Consider the following 22,448-nt stretch of genomic DNA (forward strand, 5'->3'; position numbering starts at 1 on the left):
CTTTGGTCAGAAGATGATGCATGGAGGGGATTGGAACCATGGCAATGAAATGAAATGATATACGATGAAAAAAAAAAAAAATCCTAGAAAAACAATGATACATACACATAGATTTACATTAACATTTAAGTTGTATTATGTGTGTATGTTTATTTGTAACAAAAAATAAGAAACAAATGTTTAATAACAGGGATTTTTTCAAAAAATTATGTTCTACCCATTAAAACAATATGCCTGCCATTTAAACTCAGACTCTAAGATAACCATTGTTGTTGTTGTTGTTGTTATGTGCCATGGAGTCGGTTCCGACTCATAGCGACCCTGTACAGGGTTTCCAAGGCAGTAGATCTTTACGGGAGCAGAAAGCCTCATCTTTCTCCCGCAGAACAGCTGGTAGTTTCGAACTGCTGATCTTGCGGCTCACAGCCCAATTTGTAACCACTACGCTACCAGAGCTCCTTTAGTGAAAAAAAATAAATAAAACGCCGTGTGATAATCACGGACTGGTAACCACAAGGTCAGCAGTTCAAACACACCAGCCGCTCCATGGAAGAAGGAAAAGATTTTCTGCTCCTGTAAAGATGTACAGTCTCGAAAACCCAATACAGGGCCACTATGAGTTAGAACCAACTCGGTGGCAGCTAACAATAACAACTAATTATGCATACATATATACATATGTTGTTTTTAAATACCAACGAGTCAGTTATAACTTATAGCGATCCTGTATAGGGTTTCCAAGGAGCGACTGGGTTGGTTTGAACCACTAACCTTGTGGTTGGTAGTCAAGCGCTTACCTTACAGCACTACACCAGGGCTCCATATACATATGTTGTTGTTGTTGTTGTTGTTGTGTGCTGTGGAGTCGGTTCCGACTCATAGCGACCCTGTACAGGGTTTCCAAGGCTGTAAATTTTTACCAGAGCAGAAAGCCTCATCTTTCTTCTGTGGAACAGCTGGTAGTTTCGAACTGCTGACCTTGCGGTTCACAGCCCAATTCGTAATCACTAATATGAAGGGACTTCAAAAAGTTCCTGGAAAAATGGAATTAAAAGATAACGGAATTTTTCCAGGAACTCTTTGAAGTTCCTTCATATTTCCCTAGAGAAACAACTGATACGAAAGTTTCGAAATATAAATGGTAGTTCTCACTGTGGTAACAGATTTTATTCTCCTCTTGGCAGGTTTTTATATTTCTACATTACCCACAATGACTCTGTAACTTCAATAACAGAAACACATTCTACTGCAACTGCTTCACATTCCCTTGCATAGCCATTGAGACCTTCCATTTTCACCCACGCTGAACAGTGGCTCATCTGGCCTTGTGGGTCAAGGAAAAATCTGGAAAATTTTTGGAAACCACCTGACTGAGTAGAAAGACCTCCAGGGTTGGAAATCCAAAGAATGTCCATTTTCTTTTAGCTCTGTGACAGTCATACACATGTTACTCCCTTCATAGGGCTCCATTTCCTCATCTCTAAAATGACCTTGAGAGTTATTCCTTAGGGTTCTCCCAACTCTAACATTTTAGGATGCAAGGAAGAACTTTCTTCAACTCTATCCCCAAAGTGCTATGTTTTGTAAAGTGGGGGCTGTGCCTGTTTACCTTCCCCCACCCCACCCCTCCACCTTTGCACTCTCGGTCTACTGTCTGCCATTCTCCACCTGTTTTATGCTGCAGGAGTCTGACTGATACAGATTACACCAAAGGTTCCCTATACTCTAGATTGAAGAAAGTGGGGAGGTCAACAAAAGATGGGGGTGTGGAGATTTATTCCCCAACTCTCTTCTTATAGAGCCATCTGGGCTGGCTGTGCCCCTCTGCTAAAAGACACTGAGCACCTTCTTAAAGTAACTTCTCTACATGTCCTTCTCCTCCTAAATCTACCTCCAGCTTCCTCCCCACTAAGATATGGCTGCTTTTTCAGAAGCATTTTTATTTTTCTACTTCAGAACCAATAAATTGTATTAAAATTCAGGTTTTATCCTCCCTCCACAGCACAGCCCTCATAATTTTAAGACAGGGATTAAAAAGGCAATCAAGGTTGGAAAATTAACAGCCATTCTTAGGATTTGTATAAAAGTTCAGTAATTATAAAGGAGGGGCCAACTTTCCCATAAATTAATAAATTGAGTTTATTAACTGTTGTATTGTTTAAGTGCCATCAAGTCAGTTTCAATTCATAGTGACCCTATATAGGGTTCCCAAGGAGCGGCTGCTGAATATGAACCACCAACTTTGTGGTTCAAACCAACCATGCGGTTAGTGCATGATCATGCAGCACCATACAGGCCTCCTATCAGGTATATTAAACTTACAGTTAACAGATTTTATCAATGAAATGATGAAAATTCATGTAAATTTTCCTATTCTTTCAAAGAGGGCTTACATTCAGTCACTAAATCTAACTGGCTCTCCTTTCATGATGTGCCTTATAATCAATCCTTCCTTCTACTCCCACTGTTATGACATTTTTATTACTTTTGCCACCTGAACTATTTGGTAGTGACCTTCTAGTTGATGTTCCTGTGTTGGTGTCTCCTGCCTGCAAATACCTTGGGGTAACACTCCCCAACTGAACACCTTAAGCTAAACCTTACTGTGTTATTACCCAAAGTCTTCAATGTTTCCCAGAAGTTTATCATTTCCTACACTCACCAGACTCAGTCCCAATAGGAACTCTTCTTCCCTTTAGCTAAACTGGCTTATTTGTAGTTAGTCAAACACTCCTGGTATGGCGCTGTGGGTTAATGTCCCAGACTGCAAAGTCATTTGAACTGAAAGGTCAGCAGTTCAAGTTCACCAGCTGCTCCTTGGAACCCTTAATCAGGGTGGCTATGAGTTGGACCTGACTTGATGGCACTTAACAACAACAACAAACACTCTTTGCTTTTGGATGTACAGCCTCTTACCCTTTCTCTGCCTGTTGAGCTGTTACCTTCTCGAAAGGTTCAGTTGAAATTTTATATCCTACATGAAATCAAACCCACCAGCTGCTCCTCGGAAACCTTATACAGGGTCACTAGGAGTCAGAACCAACTCAAGGGCACTTTAACCACACCCACTGTCCATGGCATTTGTTTGGCCATATGCTTTCTGCAGTCATTATTGTTTCTATCTCTTCAAAGAGTTTGCAAACTGCTAAAGGCAGAAATCATACATTTCATCACCCCATGATCATGTGATCTCCATGATCACTACTACGTCTCACCTCATAGCACCTCAAACAGTACCTTACTGACAGGCGTTCACAGGTGTTCACTGCTGATATGCTCAGGACTTATTAGTCCTGAGAGATCCAAATGGCCATTGTTTTGTGGTTTTTACTTTATTATGATTTGAGTGAAGGTTTACAGAGCAAACTGGTTTTCCATTCAACAGCACACATTTTGTTTCCTGACAATGGTTGTAGTCCCCATTTCCTCCCTACATTTACCATTTCCACTCGTTCATTTTCCATTCCTGCCTTCTGAGGCTTATCCTCAGACAAGTGCTGCCTTCTTGATTTTATATGGATGAGTACTCGCTTGACAAACTGTCAAAGATGAGGAAAGCAAGATTTCATTTGTAATGGAATCTGCAACTACTGATGAAAAATAAGAAAAAAACTATTTACAAGTATAGAAGGCTTTACAAATGCAGTAACATTTTTGTTCCATCAGTAACCAAGCCACACGAATAGGTAAATTTGTTATTTTCATCAACCAGCTCAACTGAATATGATTTATTTTCTTGTTATGTGCCATCAAATCAGTTCCAACTCATAGTGGCCCTGTATAGGATTTCCGAGGAGTGGTGGGTGAGTTTGAATCACCAACCTAGTACAATGCTTATCCTACAGCGCCACACCAAGACTCCTGTGATTTATATTAGGGTCTGGGTATCAAAACATCCCAAGGGAAGAAAGTCTTGCCAACATCTAACACTGGCATATACCATCACCAAAAGGTGGATGTAACAGTGACAACGCCTCAAAAGTCTCTGAACAGGGAAGGAAAAGAAGCGTCATTAATTGGTGGTTTGTGCCTAAAATTGTGCCATTTAGAAAGGAAAGAAAACTGTGTTGTTATCTACAGTTAAAAATGGCTCTTTTTTAAAACTTTAGGTTGAAGCAAAATGTTTAAAATACCAAACTTAGGATTAATTTGTTTCAGCTTTACATTTGAACCACTTCACCTTCTATAATAGGCCGAGTTACAATATCTGAGCATTGTTGGGGGAGGTGAGAGAAGGAGAAGGGAGGACTATTGTTTCATCTTTCCTGTGATGTCCATGGATGAAGAAACCACCTAGTTCCCAGGTCCACTGTTATGTGGCTGCAGCACAAAAGACACAACATAGAAATATCAACTACAATCACCACCACCAGCTGCTGTCAAGTCAGTTCCAATTCATGGTGACCCCAGCTGTGTCAGAGTATCAACTATGAGCTCCCTAGGTGTAACAGTGGCTCCCAGAGCGCCATCCCTCCTACAGCACTCTCTACTCAGCTGGGTTCATTACAATGGCCACGCAGCCCTCAGATGCCAGAATCCGTTACAGAGCATATTAGGGAAGTTAACAGGTTACAATTTGGGATCAGAAATGCTCAGAGTACAGTTCTTCCAGTCAGGACAGCCTCTTCTCAGCCATGACCGCAGGCAGACCTTTCTCTCAGTCCAACTCCTTGGCTTGCCCTCTGCTCAGACAGTGTTATGTTGTTAAGTGCCAACAAGTTAGTTCTGACACAGAGACCCTGTATAGGGTTTCTGAGGAGTAGCTTGGTGGCTTTGAACCGCTAATTTTATAGCGCCACACCAGGGCTCCAGGCAATGTCACAAACCTCCTCTGATTCTGCTGATAAATTACTAAAAGACAGTCTACTCTAACACAGTCCAAAGACACTGAGCTCTGGTTCCTCGGGTAATAAGCAAAGCAAGCTTCTCAATTCAGTGCCTGGAGGCATTCCACTCCACAAGCAAGCTTCCTAACCAAAGGCACTTAGCTTGACTTGCTCCCTGGCTGAGAAGTCCACTGCTCTAGCTCAAGCTCTGACTCTGATTCTGCAGCTACTGCTCCTCTGCCACACCGCTTTCTGTCTCTGGGTGGAGGAGCTTCAATGCACAGCAATCTCAGGGTCCAAAGGAAGCACTCCAATCCTGGTTGTTCTTCCGTAATTGAAGTGAGATTTCCTCCTCACCCCCACCTTCTGAGATGGCTCATTTTAACAATGAGAATTGTTCAAAAACACTCACTGCCCTCTCTGCCCAGGAGACAAGCTAAAATGTTAATCAAGTTAGTGAGCAGAACCAATCCTCTGGTTCCCTCCTGTCTTCAAACAGTTCTGCAACCTAACCCCTCCCCGATTCTGACCCCATATAAGTCCTCAGAATCTGGAGGAATTAGCTCCTCTGAGCCAGCGGGCCTAATAAAATCTGAAATTCTGCTTCACCTCTCCGAGTGGCCTCGGTTTCTTCGATGACGGATCAAGAGATGCTGTAACAATTTTATACTCACATTAGAGTTCCAAGTTTTCACAAACACAATCAGCCCTGTTAACAATCACTCAAGACTGAATCATATAATCTAGCAGCATCTTCCCCCACCTTGTCTTACTCAGGCCTATCAGGAAAAAGTCATTTATTAAGAGTATACAAAGAGACGATATACGATAGAATGAATGTAAAGCTAATGTTCCCCCATGTAAACTATCACATAATTCACAATAAAACATTTTAAAAAAAGAGAGAGATCATAAAAAAAAGAGTATACAAAGACTAGGGCTAGAAGAGACTTGAAATAATTCACTGCACTGCATATCGTTTTCAGTGGCTGATATTTCGAAATTTGATCCCCAAGCATTTCTTCCAAGATACCTCTGGGTAAACACAAACAACCAACCTTTCGGTTAGCAGCCAACATATTAACCATTTGTACTACCCGGGACTCACTACAATCTCAAAGTGGTATTAATTAGTTGACAAATCATTTCACTATGCTTCCGTATGCAAAGATTTTTTTTTTTTTTTAAACTTTGAATTATAAGAATTTTCAAGCATTTGGAAAAGTGGAGAAAATACTATACGGTAAACTCCATTATTTCATTAGCTACATTTAACATTAACATTTCCCCATATTTGCATCGATTGATATTGTGCTGATGTGTTTCTAAATAAATGACAGACATTTTGTCCCTAAATATTTGAGTCTGTCACTATTAGTCAGAATCAATGGCAATGGAATCTCTATAAAATAAGGATATTTTCTTGCATAATCATCATATCATTGTTTATACCTAACAAAATTACCAGTGATTCTTAATATTTCATATCTAATCCATATTCAAATTTTCCTACTTGTCCACCAGTTTAAATATCAGTTCATTTAGACCAAGGTCCAAAAAAGTCCACACGTGTTCGGTTGCATCTTTTAAGTCTCATTCCATCAAGAATTTACAGTGATACTGGATACTCTGAATTCTCAGTATCACATACAAGTACATTTCAGGGTCGTATCCTGTAATAAAACTCAATATAATCCATTAGGAAGAGTATGCTTGGGTTTCCTTTAGGATTACCTATTCCTTTAAGATAAAGAATTGTACCGTAGAAATTGTCCAGAGACATGTTTTATATTAAGCCTTAGTGCTGGTGTTTTGATTTGTGACAAGAAACATTCCAAATGTGCCAAGCAGATTACCAGAACCTCCCAAGCCTGGCCCCTCCAAACGTGGAGAGGGTAGTAAGTGTTTCACAGCAGGAACTCAGAGTGGGAATGTCTAACAACGACTCTTGCTGGCCATTCTGAATGTGCATGAGAAATTGTCATGGCTCACACCTCCTGCACGGTGGTTAACTTAGACAGCAAGGGAAAGGGCAGAAAGGGCATCTGTTTTTGATTGTGCTATGCAAATCCTGCCAAAGGCTGTAGCAGATTTGGAGACCACCCTTTGGGAGGGAGAGCAGTTCTGTGCTGGCTGGATATCATAGATGCTCTAGGGTTCCAGCCTTCTGGCTTATTATGTGCTGGTAACTCATCAGGCCTCTGTTATGCAAATACCAAAAAGTCCAAGAAACTCCCAAACGTTGTATATAATTGCTTTCTTCCTTGTCCAGTTAACTCTATAAATGGATGCTCCATCTGTCTATAAGCTCTTGTAATCCTTGGGAGCAATTATTATATTAAAAGATGAAGGAAGCTGTTTCTTACTCTGCTCATTGCATGCACAATTACTTCCATGGCAAATTAAATTTAAGAATTTAACACTAGAAGCTGTTTTCCTGCAACACTGCTAGTGCTCTAGCTACGGAAATTCCGAGGCCTCAAGGTGGGAGATACTGCATGTGCTTTGAATATTAACTTTTCTTTAATGTGAATCTTGGATAAGTACTGAATCTAACATGCAAATCATGGCTCAGCTTCTGAAATCTAAATTGTCTATGGCCAATGTAACCAGTAGAATTCTTCAGAGGAACAAAACCAGTAGGATAGATAGACAGAGATTAGATATATAGAGAGAAACAGGGGTGGATTGCCCAATAGCCAAGGTAAACCTGTGCTTACCTTGTTTACTATCTACCTTGTCCCTGTCAGATACTGCAAATTTGAAAAGAGGCTTTGATTCTATAGGAAGGTGCTGTGGGGTTGAGAGAGAGACAGATGCCAGCGTACCAGAAACAGAATCTTTGATGTGATGAAAAAACTGTTAGTATAGATTAGTAAGTAAGCACAAACCAGTCCGTAATTACCTTGCTTATTCGGTAATCCAACACTGGAATGAAAGAGAGAAGGAGAAAGGGACTCATTTCAAAGAATTCTTTCACATGACTATGGGGGGCTTCAAGTCTGAAATCTGTAAGACTGGAAACTCAGACAGGAGTGGATGCGGAAGTCTTCAAAGAGAAGTTCTTCTTCTACGAAAATACCTCAGTTTTGCTTTTAAGGCTTTTCAACTGACTGAATAAGGCCCACCCATATTATCCAGAGTAATCTCTATAACTTACAGCCAGTTGATTGTAGACATTAACCACATCACCAAAATGCCTTCACAGCAATCCCTGGTTAATATCTGATTGACTAACTGGGTCCTATTGTGACACTGTTGTGAACCACAAGGTCAGCAGTTCGAAACTACCAGCTGTTCCACAGGAGAAAGATGAGGCTTTCTGCTTCCGTAAAAATTTACAACCTCAGAAACCCTGTACAGGGTCGCTATGAGTCGGAACCGACTCCACGTCACGTAACAACAACAACAAATTGTGACACTGTAGGATCAGCACTGGACTGCTAACCACAAGGGTAGCAAGTCAAACCCACTAGCTGCTCCTCAGGGTCTTCACAGGGTCTAATCCTATACAGGGTCGCTATGAGTCAGAACTGACTTGATGGCACTTGGCAACAAAAATAACCAGAACATAGGCCCCCAAAGGGCAATGGTGGCTCAGTGGCGGACTCTCACCTTCCATGAGAGAAACCTGGACTGGACTTCCAAGAAAGGGAGTTCACGCACAGTTACCACCTTTCTGTCAGTGAGGTCTGTCTGCATGTTGTTGTGTGATGCTGAGTAGGCTGCACTTCCAGACTAAGACAGACTAGAAGAAAGGTCTGGCAATCTACGTCTAAAAATCAGATAATGAAATCCTATTGGATCACAAGGGTCCAGTCTGCAACCCACCATGGCAAAGGCATAGGACCTGGCAGCATTTTGTTCCATTGTGCATGGGGTCACGCTGACTCAGGAACTAAGTTCACAGTAGCTAATAACAACAAGTCTATCAAGCTGACACATAAAACTAACCATCAGAGCCACACACATTTAAACTGCAAGGCCAAAGTTTCATTTTACTGTTGATTGATTCTCACATCTATGCTGTCTCTAAACTTTCCTTACTCTCTAACTCCATCCCAATCAGCTACTCCTCCACCAGTCTCCCCACTATGTCTCCAGTATACCAAGTCGATTCCTGTCTTAGGCCAGCTGCAGTAGCTGTTTTGGTGATCTGGAAAATGATCTTCCTCATTTTCTTAATGCAGCTGGTTCCTCCTCGTCATTCAGGTCTCAGATGTCACAGCCTCAAGAAGGGATTCTTTCAACTCTAAGTGAGCATAGTCTCCATATGTGCACATTAGTTTCACCATATTTCACTCCCCACAATATTGTTGTGTATTCTTTTGTTCACTGGTTACCGTTCTCTCTCATCACTAGATCAGGAAGCGAAAAGCAGAGGCCTCATCTGATTACTTCACAGCAGCTATATCCTGGCCCATAGTGGTGATCCAGCGAGTGTCTCTGTTGAATTAATTAATTTGGTTTGTCTTTGTAACCAAGTGCACTGAAACTCGGCTAATTAAACAGTAGTGAGAAACATGCAATAAAGGATATGGAAAAGACCTACTGTTCTGGTAATTTGTGTTTACTAATATTGTCACCAAAAAGTAAGTTAACTTTGCTAAAATAAGATTTGGAGATAATTTGCAAATCCAAAGTGTAATTAATACCTATTATCACACATGACTAAGTCCTGGTGTGAGGTGGTCAGATGGGCACTGGACTGGGCAATCACCAGGTCGGCAGTTCAAACTCACCAGTCACTCTTGGAAACCCTATACAAGGTCGCTATGAGTCAAAGCCAACTCAATGTCCACAACAACATCACAGATGACTAGGAATCCTGGTAGTGCAATGGTTAAGGCACTCAGCTGCTAGTCAAAAAGTCAGCAGTTTGAACCCACCAGCTGCTTCATGGAAGAAAAGATTTGGCAGCCTGCTTCCATAAAGATTTGTTGTTGTTGTTAAGTACCGTGGAGTCGGTTTTGACTCACAGTGACCCTGTACAGGGTTTCCAAGGCTGTAAATCTTTAGGGGAGCAGAAAGCCTCATCCTTCTCCCGTGGACAGCTGGTAGTTTCGAACTGCTGACCCCAAGGTTAACAGCCTGATTTGTAACCACTACGCTACAGCCTTGGAAACTCTATGGACAATTCTATTCTCTCCTGTAGGGGTCGCTATAAGTTGGAATTGACTCAACAGCAGTGGGTTTGGTTTGACTGTCACTGATGACTGAGACCTGTTTATATTGTGTATTGCTTCAAAGATGTGGAAAAAAGAGATTTCTAAAACAAAGAAAATGTGCTTCAAATAAAAAGGAAGGAGCAAAAACTTTATAATAACTAAAAGTGCTGACTTCTTTTAGACAATCTGTAACAAAGAGATACCTACTAAGCCTAGTAAGCCAAGACACAGCTAATTGATTACTTGAAATTTGGTGGAAAAGGATGAAAAAAAGTCTGTGATAGGAAAAACAGGCTGGACACCCATTTTTCTCATAAAAGCTCTGAGAGCAGTAAGTCAACAGTAGATGGAGAACTACTTAGAAGAAGTCCACTGATTTAATAGTTAAGTCTGGAGTTTATGGCCTCTTCTCCATTGCTTCATCTTCTACTAAGCAAGATGCCCAAAAAGCACTGAGTCAGCTGGCCATCTAGCAAGACTAGCTCTTACTGAGCACCTGCCACGCGCCATGTCATGCTTCACAACAAGAAAGACGCAGGAAGTAGAAGTCCCGCTTTAAAGAACTTTCAACAGGGTGAAAGCAATAAGGCAAACTGAGTGAGAGCCCATTAGACAATGGCTGACTGCACCTGTCATCCAAGGGCTGGAAATACTGTTGGTTGCTTGGTTGGTTATGTGCCGTGGAGTTGGTTCCAACTCATAGTGACCCTGCATAGGGTTTCCGAGGCTGTAAGTCTTTACAGGAGCAGAACGCCTCATCTTTCTCCCACGGGATGGCTGGTAGTTTCCAACTGCAGACCCTGAGGTTAGCAGCCTGACTCATAACCACTACACTATCAGAGCTTCTTTTAAAAAACTTTCAAGATGATTAAACGGATAACACAAACTGAATGAGAGTCCATTGGACAATGACTGACTATAGCAGATATCCCAGGGCTACAAACGCTGCAGGTACACTAAAAAGACAGGACTGGTGGGAGAACAACAAGAGTGGTAGGTGATGTATGAGAGGGGCCTGCTGGGAAGGCAGATGGTCAAGGGGCCGAGCACGGAAGGCTAAGTGTGTGCACCGACCTGAAGACAATAACTTGACTGAAGCAACTGAAAATATCACAGCTTGGGTTAGGCTCACCTTAGTCCCCAGGAGGCCACCTCCCATTCTCTGCTATGCCCTCCACACAAGTGTCACAAACTAACAACCCAGCGGTCATATTCAGCCACAAGGACACTTTTTGAGCCACACATAATTCCTAAATTGAGAAATTTTACATAAGAACCTGACTTTCTGCTTTCTCTTGAAAAACCAAAGCCTGGCAGCCGAGGGCCTGCATTCCTACACAGTAACAACTGGCTAGAGTTGAGAAGCAGCTACCCCTTTGGATCAAGTACACAGCTACCCCTTTGGATCCACACACTTTCCACCCTTCCCACCAAGGACACTCAGTCCTCCTTCCTGATTTACATGCCTGCCTGGCCCCTCCCTGTAAGCATCTGCATGTGGATCTTTGTTTCTTAAAACACTCCCTAGCAAGAGTTTTCAGCTGGGGTAGAGAAGGAAGAGAGTGGTTCAGCCATTTCAAGAGGTAGCATATGATCAAGCATATGGTATTAAAGGAAGAAATCCACACTGCACTGAAGGCACTGGGGAAAAACAAGGATCCAGTAATAGATGGAATACAAATTGAAATGTTTGAACAAACTGGTTTAGTGCTGGAGGTCCTCACTTGTCTCTGCAAAGAAATTTGGAAAACAGCTTCCTGGACAACCAACTGGGAAAGAACTATATGTGTGCATATTTGAGAGAAAACTGACATTATGGAATGTTAAAATCATTGAACAATATCATTAATATCACAAGTAAAATTTTGCTTTAGATTATTCAAAAATAGTTGCAGCAATACATCACCAAGGAAGTGCCAGAAATTCAAACTGTATTCAGAAGAGGACTTGAAACTAGGGATTATCATTGCTGATTTCAGATGGGATCTTGGCTGAAAGCAGAGAATACCAAACAAATGTTAACTTGTGCTTTTTGACTATGCAAAGACATTCGACTGTGTGAATCATAATAAACTAAGGCTAGCATTGTGAAGAACGGGTATTCCAGAACACTTAATTGTACTCATAAGGAATCTGTATATAGATCAAGAGCCAGTCGTTAGAATAGAATAAGTGGACACTGAATGGTTTAAAATCAGGAAAGGTGTGTGCCAGGGTTATATATTTTTCACCATACTTATTCAATCTGTATGTTGATCAAATCTGAGGAACTGAATTATAAGAAAATAACCATGGCACCAGGATTGGAGGAAGATTCACTCTCAAACTGTGATACGCAGATGACACAACCTTCCTTGCTGAAAGTGAAGAGGATTTAAAATATTTACTGATGAAGATCCAAAACTACCAACTTCAGTATGGATTGCATCTCAGTGTAAAGAAAACACAAGTCCTTACAACTGAACCAATAAATAACATCAAGATAAATGGGGGAGGGAGGCGGAATTGAAGATGTCAAAAGCTTCGTTTTGCGTGGATCCACAACAAGCACTCAATGAAACACCAGTTCAAAAAATCAAATGGCATATTGCATTAGTTAAATCTGCTGCAACATATCTTTTGAAAGAGTTAAAGAGTAAAGATGTCCATTTGAGGACTAAGGTAAGACTTACATAAGCCATGATATTTTCAGTTGCCTCATATACATGTAAAAGTTGGACAATGAATAAAGAATACTGTAAAAGAATTGTTGTTGTTGTTAAGTGCCTTCAAGTCAGTTCCAACTCACAGAAACCCTGCTTAGGGTTTCTGAGTAGTGACTGGTGAGTTTGAACTGCCAACGTTGTGGTTCAAACCAACCTTATGTTTCAGTGATTATCCTACAGTGCCATACCAGGACTCCATAGAAGAACTGATGCATTTGAATTATTAGGGTATTAGTGAAGAATATTGAAAGTACCATGAACTGCCATAAAAACGAACAAACAAATCTGTCTTGGAAGAAATACAGCCAGAATGCTTCTTGGAAGTGAAGAAGGAGAGATTTTTTATTTTTATTTTTAATATTTTATTGTGAATTATGTGATAGTTTACATGGGAGAACATTAGTTTTACATTCATCCTATAGTATATCATTTCATTGCTATGGTTACAATCCCCTCCATGCATCATCAACCAACCAAAGAGTATATACTGCAAACCTGCCCCCCAGTCATCAGCACACAGCCCCTCTCCCTCTCTGTGTCTAAAGTCCCCAACACTTCCATCTCTCCACGTCATCGTCTCTGCCTCCATCTCAGGCATCACTGCTTCTTCTCTGGGTAGGGTCCCACTCTCCACTCTTCTCCTTTGCTGGTCTCAGGGACCTCTGCTCTTAGGCTGAAAAGTTAATCACTCCCTTCCTTGCTATAAAATGTCTACCTTTACAATTCCAACCTTCACAAGCAGTCCAGATAACAATTATTCATTATTGTATCACAAGAGATCCATCCGGATTTCATTTCATCAGCCCCGCCTAGACAGAGTGTATACTACTCAGTGGAGATTCTACCTTCCTCCATGCCCTATGAATCTAGCTTCCCTCTTGAAAGCTTGTAAGCCAGTCACTTCTTGCCTTTGTAGCCCCCCCATTTTAGGTAGTCAATGTCCAAGTTGCCCATCCCTGTCTACTCTGTGTATGGAGCGGGTGGGAATGATCCTTGCTGTAAGGATTTGTTCCCTAAGAGGGCGAGATTTTGTCTCTTGTTATTTGGACATATTGTCAAGAGGGATCAATCCCTGGAGAAGGACATCCTGCTTAGTAAAGCTGGAGGATCAACAAAAAAGAGGAAGACCCCCAAGATGAACTGACTCAGTGACAACAGCAATGAACTAAACAGAACAATAATTGTAAGGACGGCACAGGATGGGCCAGTGTTTTCATTGTGTGTAGGGTCACTAGGAGTCAAAATCAAGTCAAGGGTACCTAACAACAACAACAATTCATTAGTCTGTGCATTCTCTTCTTAAATCACATTTCCTAGAACTCAACAGAGGTCTTCTGGGAGTAGTCTGATGCATACAAGGTAGGCTTGCATCATCATCTCCCTCCTTCTAAAAACAGTCGGTTATGATGGAGTCTGATATCATCAAACTGCACAAAGGGTGTGTGAATTTAGAAGAATGCAGAGCATTGGTTTTCAACTGACAAGCAAAAGAGTGATAAATATTTTGGGAGTCAGACTTAGCTTAGATGAAGAGTTCATCTTAGTATAATTAATTAAAATGAAATAAATAAATATGCTGGTCTGAGATAGTTACAAATTTTTATTGATTAAATGCATAATGAGTCTTTCTGAGATGTTTGCACCCCAAAATACTTTCCTACTGTTTGGGTGAGGGGCTAAAGGCAGTTGTGGCTTTAGCTGTCTTTGCACAATCATGTAGCCGCATGCTACTGGCCAATTTCTCTGCAAAATAGAGAGCTTCATTGGGCTAAATCAAGAGTTTGGTTTCCAAGAACAGCAATCCAGAGATGGATTGGGAAAAACACACTTCAGAATCCATGATGAAGCCCTCTGTTTTCCTATGCAGCAAATAAGTCCCTGCTCTGTGGCACAGAATCTTTGGAGAATGCATGCAGTATAATGGAAAAACACTATACAGTCCTCATTGAATTTGGACTGTTGTTTCAAATTTATTTTCCTAGTAATAATATTTTTCATAAATGCAAAGTTTCTGAAAGGATCAAACCCACAAAAAATAAACTGCTGTTTTCAGCCACATTAGTATCCCATTCCCATGCTGCAAAGATTAAATTAAATTAGCATTTTATATTTAAGATGGGGGTGGGAGTCTTTTACTACCTGCTTTTAAAAGCAAAACCACTGATGAAAAAAGTATATATGCACTTTCAACACAAACCACATTAGTCCACGGAAAACTACATTCCAGGAGGCATTTGTAAATGTTTTCATAGCCACAGCATAAATGCCACCTTATAGATGGAGGGCAGCAGCATTCTACATGTTTACAGCTTCCCTGTCTCAGGTTTTGAAGAGCAGCAAGGGTCAGCACTACCTGTGTCATAATAAATTCTACTCCTCAGACTTCGCATCCTTTACCTCCCTCCACTGTACTCATTCTCACCCGCCTTCGGCTCCCAGGCAATATACTAAACCAGTTGCCATTGAATAGATTCTGACTCATGGAGACCTCATGGGGTTTCAGAGTAGAACTGTGCTCCATAGTTTCCAGTGGCTGAGTTTTTGGAAGTAGATGGCCAGTCCTTTTTTCTGAGGTATCCCTCAGCAGACAGACTTTTCAACCTTTTGGTTAGCACCCAAGTGTGTTAACCATTTGCTTTACCCAGGGCCTCCAGAAAGATACCATGTTCCTGGTAGTAACTCTGGGGTCATTCACATGACAAGACACACCTATTGTTCCCTTCCTTTTCATTCTAACCCTACCTTCCCAGTTTGGATTCTTATCATCCTATGTCTGAAGAGTTGCACTGGTTTTCCTTTCTCCTCCAATGAATCTGTACACAGCTATTGTTGTTGTGTGTCATTGAGTCGGTTCCTACTCATAAGGTTTCTGAGAGTGGCTGATGGGTTTGGACTGCTGAACTTGCAGCTAGCAGTCCAGTGCTTATCGTACAGTACCACACCAGGTCTCAGTACATAGCTACCATAATAAATTTCCCAAACCACCATTTTGACAGTAGCATTCCATACATTTCCTTGGATGAAAAACTGGTATAGTTTTTCAATTGTCTCATAAATGAAAGCCTCCATGTTCAAACCAATCACCACAGACTTTATCCCCTGAACACACTTGATGTTGCCCTACCTCATATGGTGGGCTTGTGCCATTTCATGTCTAAGATGTCTTGCTCTATCACTAGCTGTCCACTGACAGCACTGAGAGGCCAGGAGTAGAGGCAATGACATCAGCATCCTACCCACATGGACTCTCCACTCTCACCTCTCTCAAAACAGCCCCCATGCCACCTCCTCCATGAAGCTCTCCAAGAACATCTGACCTCCTCCCTCTGCACATCTCTTTGATTTCTGTGTTCCATTCTAATTCCAGCCATCAAGCACTGCTTACAGAGAGCAGGAACTCTTCATCTCTATAGCCCTTTAGACCCTACTAGAGTGTCTTGAATGTAGCAGGTTCTCAATAAATGTCATCTCCTTGCTCCTCTCTCATAACAAAAGAAGAATCTGAAACTGCTCCCTGGATGAGTCTCTTTCATGGGTGAATTACTTTTCCAGTAACTCCTTAGAATTTCCCTAAAATGAAGTTCATAGAGATGATCTCAAGTTGTCTGAAAAGCAGCCTGGGGAGCTGGGAAGAAATCTTAGTGCAGAGATGAAAGACTATGGGAAACAATGGTCACACTTGTCTAGTGTTGTTGTTGAGTGCCATCGAGTCGGTTCCGACCCATAGCGACCCTGTACAGGGTTTCCGAGGCTGTAAATCTTTACAGGAGCAGAAAGCCTCGTCTTTCTCCCAGGGAGCAGGTAGTGTCGAACTGCTGACCTTAAGGTTCGCAGCCCGATTCGTAGCCACTACGCTACCAGAGCCCCTTAGGCCTATCCTAATATTTCTACATAAAAGGAAAAGCGTTCTTGTATTAGCTTTTCCTATTAATTGAATAACAAATTTTTTAATGTAAGGAAATAAAAACAGATAAAGGGGAGGCAAAAGAAAAATACGCTGCTCATAATAAGAAAAATAAGCAGTGTATTTCCATCAGAACACTTTGACAATTTTCATTTTTGGTTGGCTTCCCATAAAATGACCTCACTAATTGTCAATGCATACTGCCTAGCACACTGTTTGAGTAGTTGGCCTTTAATCAAAAAACTGCTAAATAAAGAAATCACAATTTATTATTGTTGTTGCTGTTGTTGTTAGGTGCCATCAGAGTTGGTACCGACCCATAGTGACCTTATGCACAGCAGAACGAAACACTGCCCGATCCTGGGCCAACCTCACTACTGTTGCCATGCTTGAGTCCATAGATGCTGCCACTTGGCCAATCCATCTCGTTGGGGGTCTTCCTCTTTTTCTCTGATCCCCCATCTTACCAAACATGATATCCTTCTCCAGCCACTAGTCTCTCCTGACAATATGTCCGAAGTATGAGAGACAAAGTTTGGCCATCGTGGCCTCCAACGAGCACTCTGGCAGCACTGCCTCCAAACCAGATCTATTGGTTCTTTTGGCAGCTCATGGCACTTTCAATGTTCTCCTCTAACACCATAACTCAAAGGCATCAATTCTTATACAGTCTTCCTTATTCACTGTCCAGCTTTCGCATCCATACGAGGTTATTGAAAATACCATGGCTTGGGTCAGGCGCACCTTAGTCCTCAAGCTGACATCTCTGCTCTTCAACACTTTAAAAAGGTCTTGTGCAGCAGATTTGCCTAATGCAATACATCATTTGATTTCTTGACTGCTGCGTCCATGGGTGTTGATAGTTGATCCAAGAAGAATGAAGTCCTTGACAACCTCAATCTTTTCCCCATTGATAAGAATGTTGTTAACTGGTCCAGTGGTGAGGATTTTTGTTTTCTTGACATTGAGATGTAATCCATACCGAAGGCTGTGTTCTTTGATCTTCATCAGTAAATGTTTTAAATCCTCTTCACAATTTACTTGTATTATTCATTTATTCCTCAATAGGATGTAGTACTGGAGGATAAGAACTGGAGCTGGAGTGCTAACCATAAGATCGGCGGTTCAAACCCACCAGCAGCTCCTTCGAAACTCTATACAGGGTCATTTATAAGTAGGAACCAACTCGACATCACTTAACAACATGATCAAAAAAGTAGCTTTACAGCACTTTACAGCAGTAGTTTAACCAAGTGTGAAACTACATTTTCTGCCATGCAAACTGAGCCACACAGATGACATTGTATTTTGGAGGGCATACACTGGAGCAGATGAGCTAGAACAACTCAGATGATGGGTGGACTTGAGAGAGGGAGCCTTGACCATGCAGTAAGTAAGACTCTCCTCAGTTTCCTCATGACAAGCATCCTACATCACACCTGGAGTTTCCAAGTGCAGTGTGGTATTAGGAAGATAAAAATGTTTTACTTTCAGAAACACTTCATGACACGTCCCTATTCTTGAGGAGCTCACAGTGTAGCTGGTAATAATATCCAATTACTAGTGTTAGTGTGGCTCTCTGGGGCCCAGAGTGGGCAGTGAGAGCACGCAAGCAGGAGAGGGTGGGTGGTTCCTCTGTGTTTGTGTCTGTGTGCAGACCTGTCTCCACCCCCGGATCAGCTTCTTTTCCTTTTTGTCACTGTCCGTGTGACTCCTTCCCTATTGATCTTTATCCTCCCTTTCCCTTAAGAGGCTAAAATTCAGAAATGACGCACAGATCTTGCTACTTCTTGTGTCAATGAAGTAAAATTTTACATTCCCTGCTCTTAGAACATTTTTCTATTTTCTCATTAAAAGTCTAAATTGTATTGCTTCCCTATGTAGGTGGTCTCTGGTCTCTTTTGCTATTGCATCAGTGGCCCTGGAAAGAATAAAGACTTCTCAAACATTAGTGAGGTCCTAATGGACTAAGGGTGTTAATTCTTGGGAATCTCCTTCACTCTGGCCCATCCTAAAGACAATGCTAAGAACAATCTTCCTGAAACTTTTTTAAAAGAAAAGTATTCGATGCCTGGTGGCACAATGGTTAAAGTGTTCAGCTGTTTTACAGGTTCAAGCCTACCAACCGCGCCACCGTTCCACAGGAGAAATGACCTAGCAATCTGCTCCCATAAGGATTTCCACTGATGAGTGGGGTAAAAAAAATTTTTTTAATTAAAAATAAAAAACAATCCCACTGCCACTGAGTTGAAATGACTCTTGGAGAACCTATAGGACAAGAACTGTTCCATAGCATTTCCAAGGTTGTAAATCTTTACAGAAGCAGACAGGCACTTTTTCTCCCACTGTGCAACTAGTGGGCTCAAACCACCATCTTTCCGTTAGCAGCCCAATGCGTAACCGCTGTGCCACCAGGCCTACTCCTGTCACATGTACAGACTTGGAAACCCTATGGAACAATTCTACCCTGTCCTATAAAGTCATTATGTCCTGGATTCAATTCAAGGGTACACGACAACAACAGCTCTGAAATACAGAATGGTGCCTTGTCATATGTCCATATGGAAACCTGCAGCATGAATAATAATCAAATGAGAGTACATGTGGCTAAAACTGAGAATGCCTATCAGGTAAATAATGGAGGATATTTTTATTGCCTTTACTGGTAGCTCTTTGGCAATAGCTTGCTAAAAGTTGCTAGATTCACTCATAATTACTCACTGACTCAAAATGAAAACAAATGGAATATAATTTCCAGTTTTAAAGTTCTTATTAGAAAACGTGTCCATCTGAAGTTAGGTACTTTGAAAAAGAAAGGTGATAGGAAGTGAATAACTAATATCAAACAGATGTTTTTGTGGAGCATGCCATAGGTACTAGAATGATCCAACCAAGCCTAACCCACTGCCATGGAGTCTGTTCCTTGGACCCTGTGGTTAAGCACACAACACTTAACTCACTGCACCACCAGGGCTCTTACTAGAATGATGTGGGTGCTGTGTGCCATAGAGTCTGGTTCGACTCATAGCAACCTGGGGAGCAGCTGGTGGGTTTGAACTACTGACCTTTCAGTCAGCAGTCTAGTGCTTATCCTACAGCACCACAGCAGAATGATAGGGTCCTAAAAACAAACAAAAATCAGTGTGAACTCTTAAAGACTGAACAGATAGTAACAAATCACCACACTAAGAAGGCATTCCCCAAAGTGTACATAAAATGTGAGCAAGAGAGAAATGTGAGGCACAAAAAGAGGTCACATATATAATCTCTTACGGGTCAAAACTGACTCGACAGAACTTAACAACAACAACAAAGTGAAAATAACTTGGAAGTTGGTCAAGAATAATATTCAATGTCCCAGATATCTGAAAAGCAATGCCCACGTGACATTTTTATATCAGCAAATGAATTCACTCTCACTGGTATCGCTAAGATTTGGTGAGATGAGATGAATAGCTACGCAGCATGGGGAAGTGTGGCTGTCATTAGGACTGTACTTCTGTACCCCCATAAAAGTTTATTTCAGCCACTCGACTTACTTTGGACAATGAAAGAAAAGACAGTACGAGTGACATTCTCTGGCTGACTTTCAGAGTCACATAGTGTTTAAGACTGTTGAAAGGCTCTTGAGTCAGACGACATGTATTTGAATCTCAACTCTGCTGCTTTTTAGCTATGTGACCTTGGACAAGTTACTTAAACACTCTGTGCCTCTTTTTCTTAATCTGTAAAATAGAAAAATATTGGAACCTACCTCTGGTAGCGTACTGGTTACAAATCGGGCTGCTAACCTCACAGTCAGCACTTCGAAACTACCAGCTGTTTTGCAGGAGAAAGATGAGGCTTTCTGCTCCCGTAAAGATTTACAGCCTCGGAAACCCTGTACAGGGTCGCTATGAGCCGGAACTGACTCCACGGCACATAACTACCACCACCACCAAAATCAATGAGATACAAAGTACAAAGGTTGTAGTGCTGTGGGCTAATACACTGGACTGCAAAGTCATTTGAACAACAAGGTCAGTGGTTCAAGCTTACCAGCTGCTCCTTGGAAACCCTATAAAGGGTTGCTATGGGTTGGAAATGACTCAACAGCACTTAACAACAACAAATCTTTACGACAGCAGACTGCCACAGTTGTCTCCCACGGAGCTGACTGGTGGGTTCTAACTGCTGACCTTTTGTTTAGCAGTTGAGCACATAACCACTTATGGCCCCAGGGTTCATTATTAATTAATAGTCATGCAAATAAGCATAAACCGAATTACCATCAATGGCCTAACGAATTTGCCTTTCTCCACTAAACAGAATTTAAAACAAATAAATTAAAAACTGGACCCAAAAAAAAGCAACAACAACAAAAAATTGTTCCTTACTCCTTGTGAATATGCCTTACTTTTACATTTCAGTGGTGCAAATAGATGAGGGGAGGAAAAGTGGGGAGAGAAGAGGCAGTGAAGGAATATTTAAATGTACATATCTGAATTGATTTATGATATAGTTTCCAGCCTTGGACTGTGTCACACAGAGTCGGTAAACATGAAAGTCATATTAACAAACAAGTATAGCAAATGTTTTAATGTACTTAAAACAGTGCTTGACATATGATTGTTAAGTGCCTTTGAGTCCATTCTGACAGTGATCCTGCATAGCGTTTCCAAGAAGCAGCTGGTGAATTTGAACTGCCGACCTTGAGGTTCAAACTGACCTTGCAGTATACAGTACTCACTAAATGCTCATTGTTGTTAATGCCATCATTATTATTAATTTACATGTGCAGAATTTTTTTTAAAGGTAGGACAACCACCCTTGAGCTAGACTTTAAGTACATTCTGAATTGGTCCCTTGCAAGTCACTCTCTGTATGAATAGAAAAACATCAATTTAACTAATTGGTTCTTTTAGCAAAGACTTATGACACACTGTAGGAATACAGAGATGCATAAAACACAGACCCTCTTTCGAGGTTATAAATGCTGTGGTTATAAATGCATGGTCCATATTTTGCTGTTGTGGCTATTTCAGGGTTTACTTCTGGGAAATGCCATTATAGTAACTACTGTATGGGAGTTTCATGTGAAGCTGGAAACATTTCTAAATTGCTTTCACAGCTGAAGGTCAACAGCCCGGATGGGACTGGTCCTGTCCGGAAGGTGGAGATCCTCTTCCTGCTCCATGTACAGCCTCCCTGATACTGAATGCTCAACACTTGGAAAAGAACGAGTAGTTTGAAACTGCACTAAGTCAACAGGAAACGACACACGAGCAAGAGCTAATGGGGATACTGGCCCTCAAGTTCAGAGTTCTGTCCTAGTCTTCCTGGGCATCTTCCAAGAGCCCATAGATGAGGGATAACCATTTAGTTTCGACTACATTCTCTCCTTCCAGTCCTGCCCATCCTCATTCTGCGAGATGGGTGGGGGGATCCAAGAGCTTGACAGTAGAATGTGTGGAGAAGTTAAGTTCCTAGGTCCATTTTGGCCCTGACCTGCCTCAATCCAACATGACAAAGTGGATTTCAGAGTACAGCAGCAGTCAACACCTCTTCAAAGAGGAACTCTCAGAATATGTTTCATTTCAGCTCTAAAATTCCAGAATTCCTGATAGCCTCAGGAGTCAGAAGCTAGCCCACCATTAGGCCTGAGTGCCAAGAGGAAGGGAGGCTCTCAACCCCAGCCTACCCATCAGTGGCTAAGGCACTAAGCAGTACACAACACACTTTCTAATTATTTGATTCCAATGATGATTTATGTCTTTACAATCAAAATTAATTAGGTATGTACCCCTTCATTTTTAGTTCATTAAATATTTAAAGAAGGAAGGTGAATCAGTGAATGTTGTTATTG

At 41.4% G+C, this 22,448-nt stretch overlaps 1 protein-coding gene across 2 annotated transcripts in view; it reads right to left on the reverse strand.

Annotated features, from left to right (window-relative positions):
- GALK2 (galactokinase 2) overlaps positions 1-22,448 on the reverse strand; it is a 172,852-nt gene that overhangs the window by 17,892 nt on the left and 132,512 nt on the right. The window lies entirely within an intron of this gene.

Source organism: Chrysochloris asiatica, unplaced genomic scaffold (assembly GCF_000296735.1).
Source record: "Chrysochloris asiatica unplaced genomic scaffold, ChrAsi1.0 scaffold00004, whole genome shotgun sequence".
NCBI classification, from domain to species: domain Eukaryota; kingdom Metazoa; phylum Chordata; class Mammalia; order Afrosoricida; family Chrysochloridae; genus Chrysochloris; species Chrysochloris asiatica.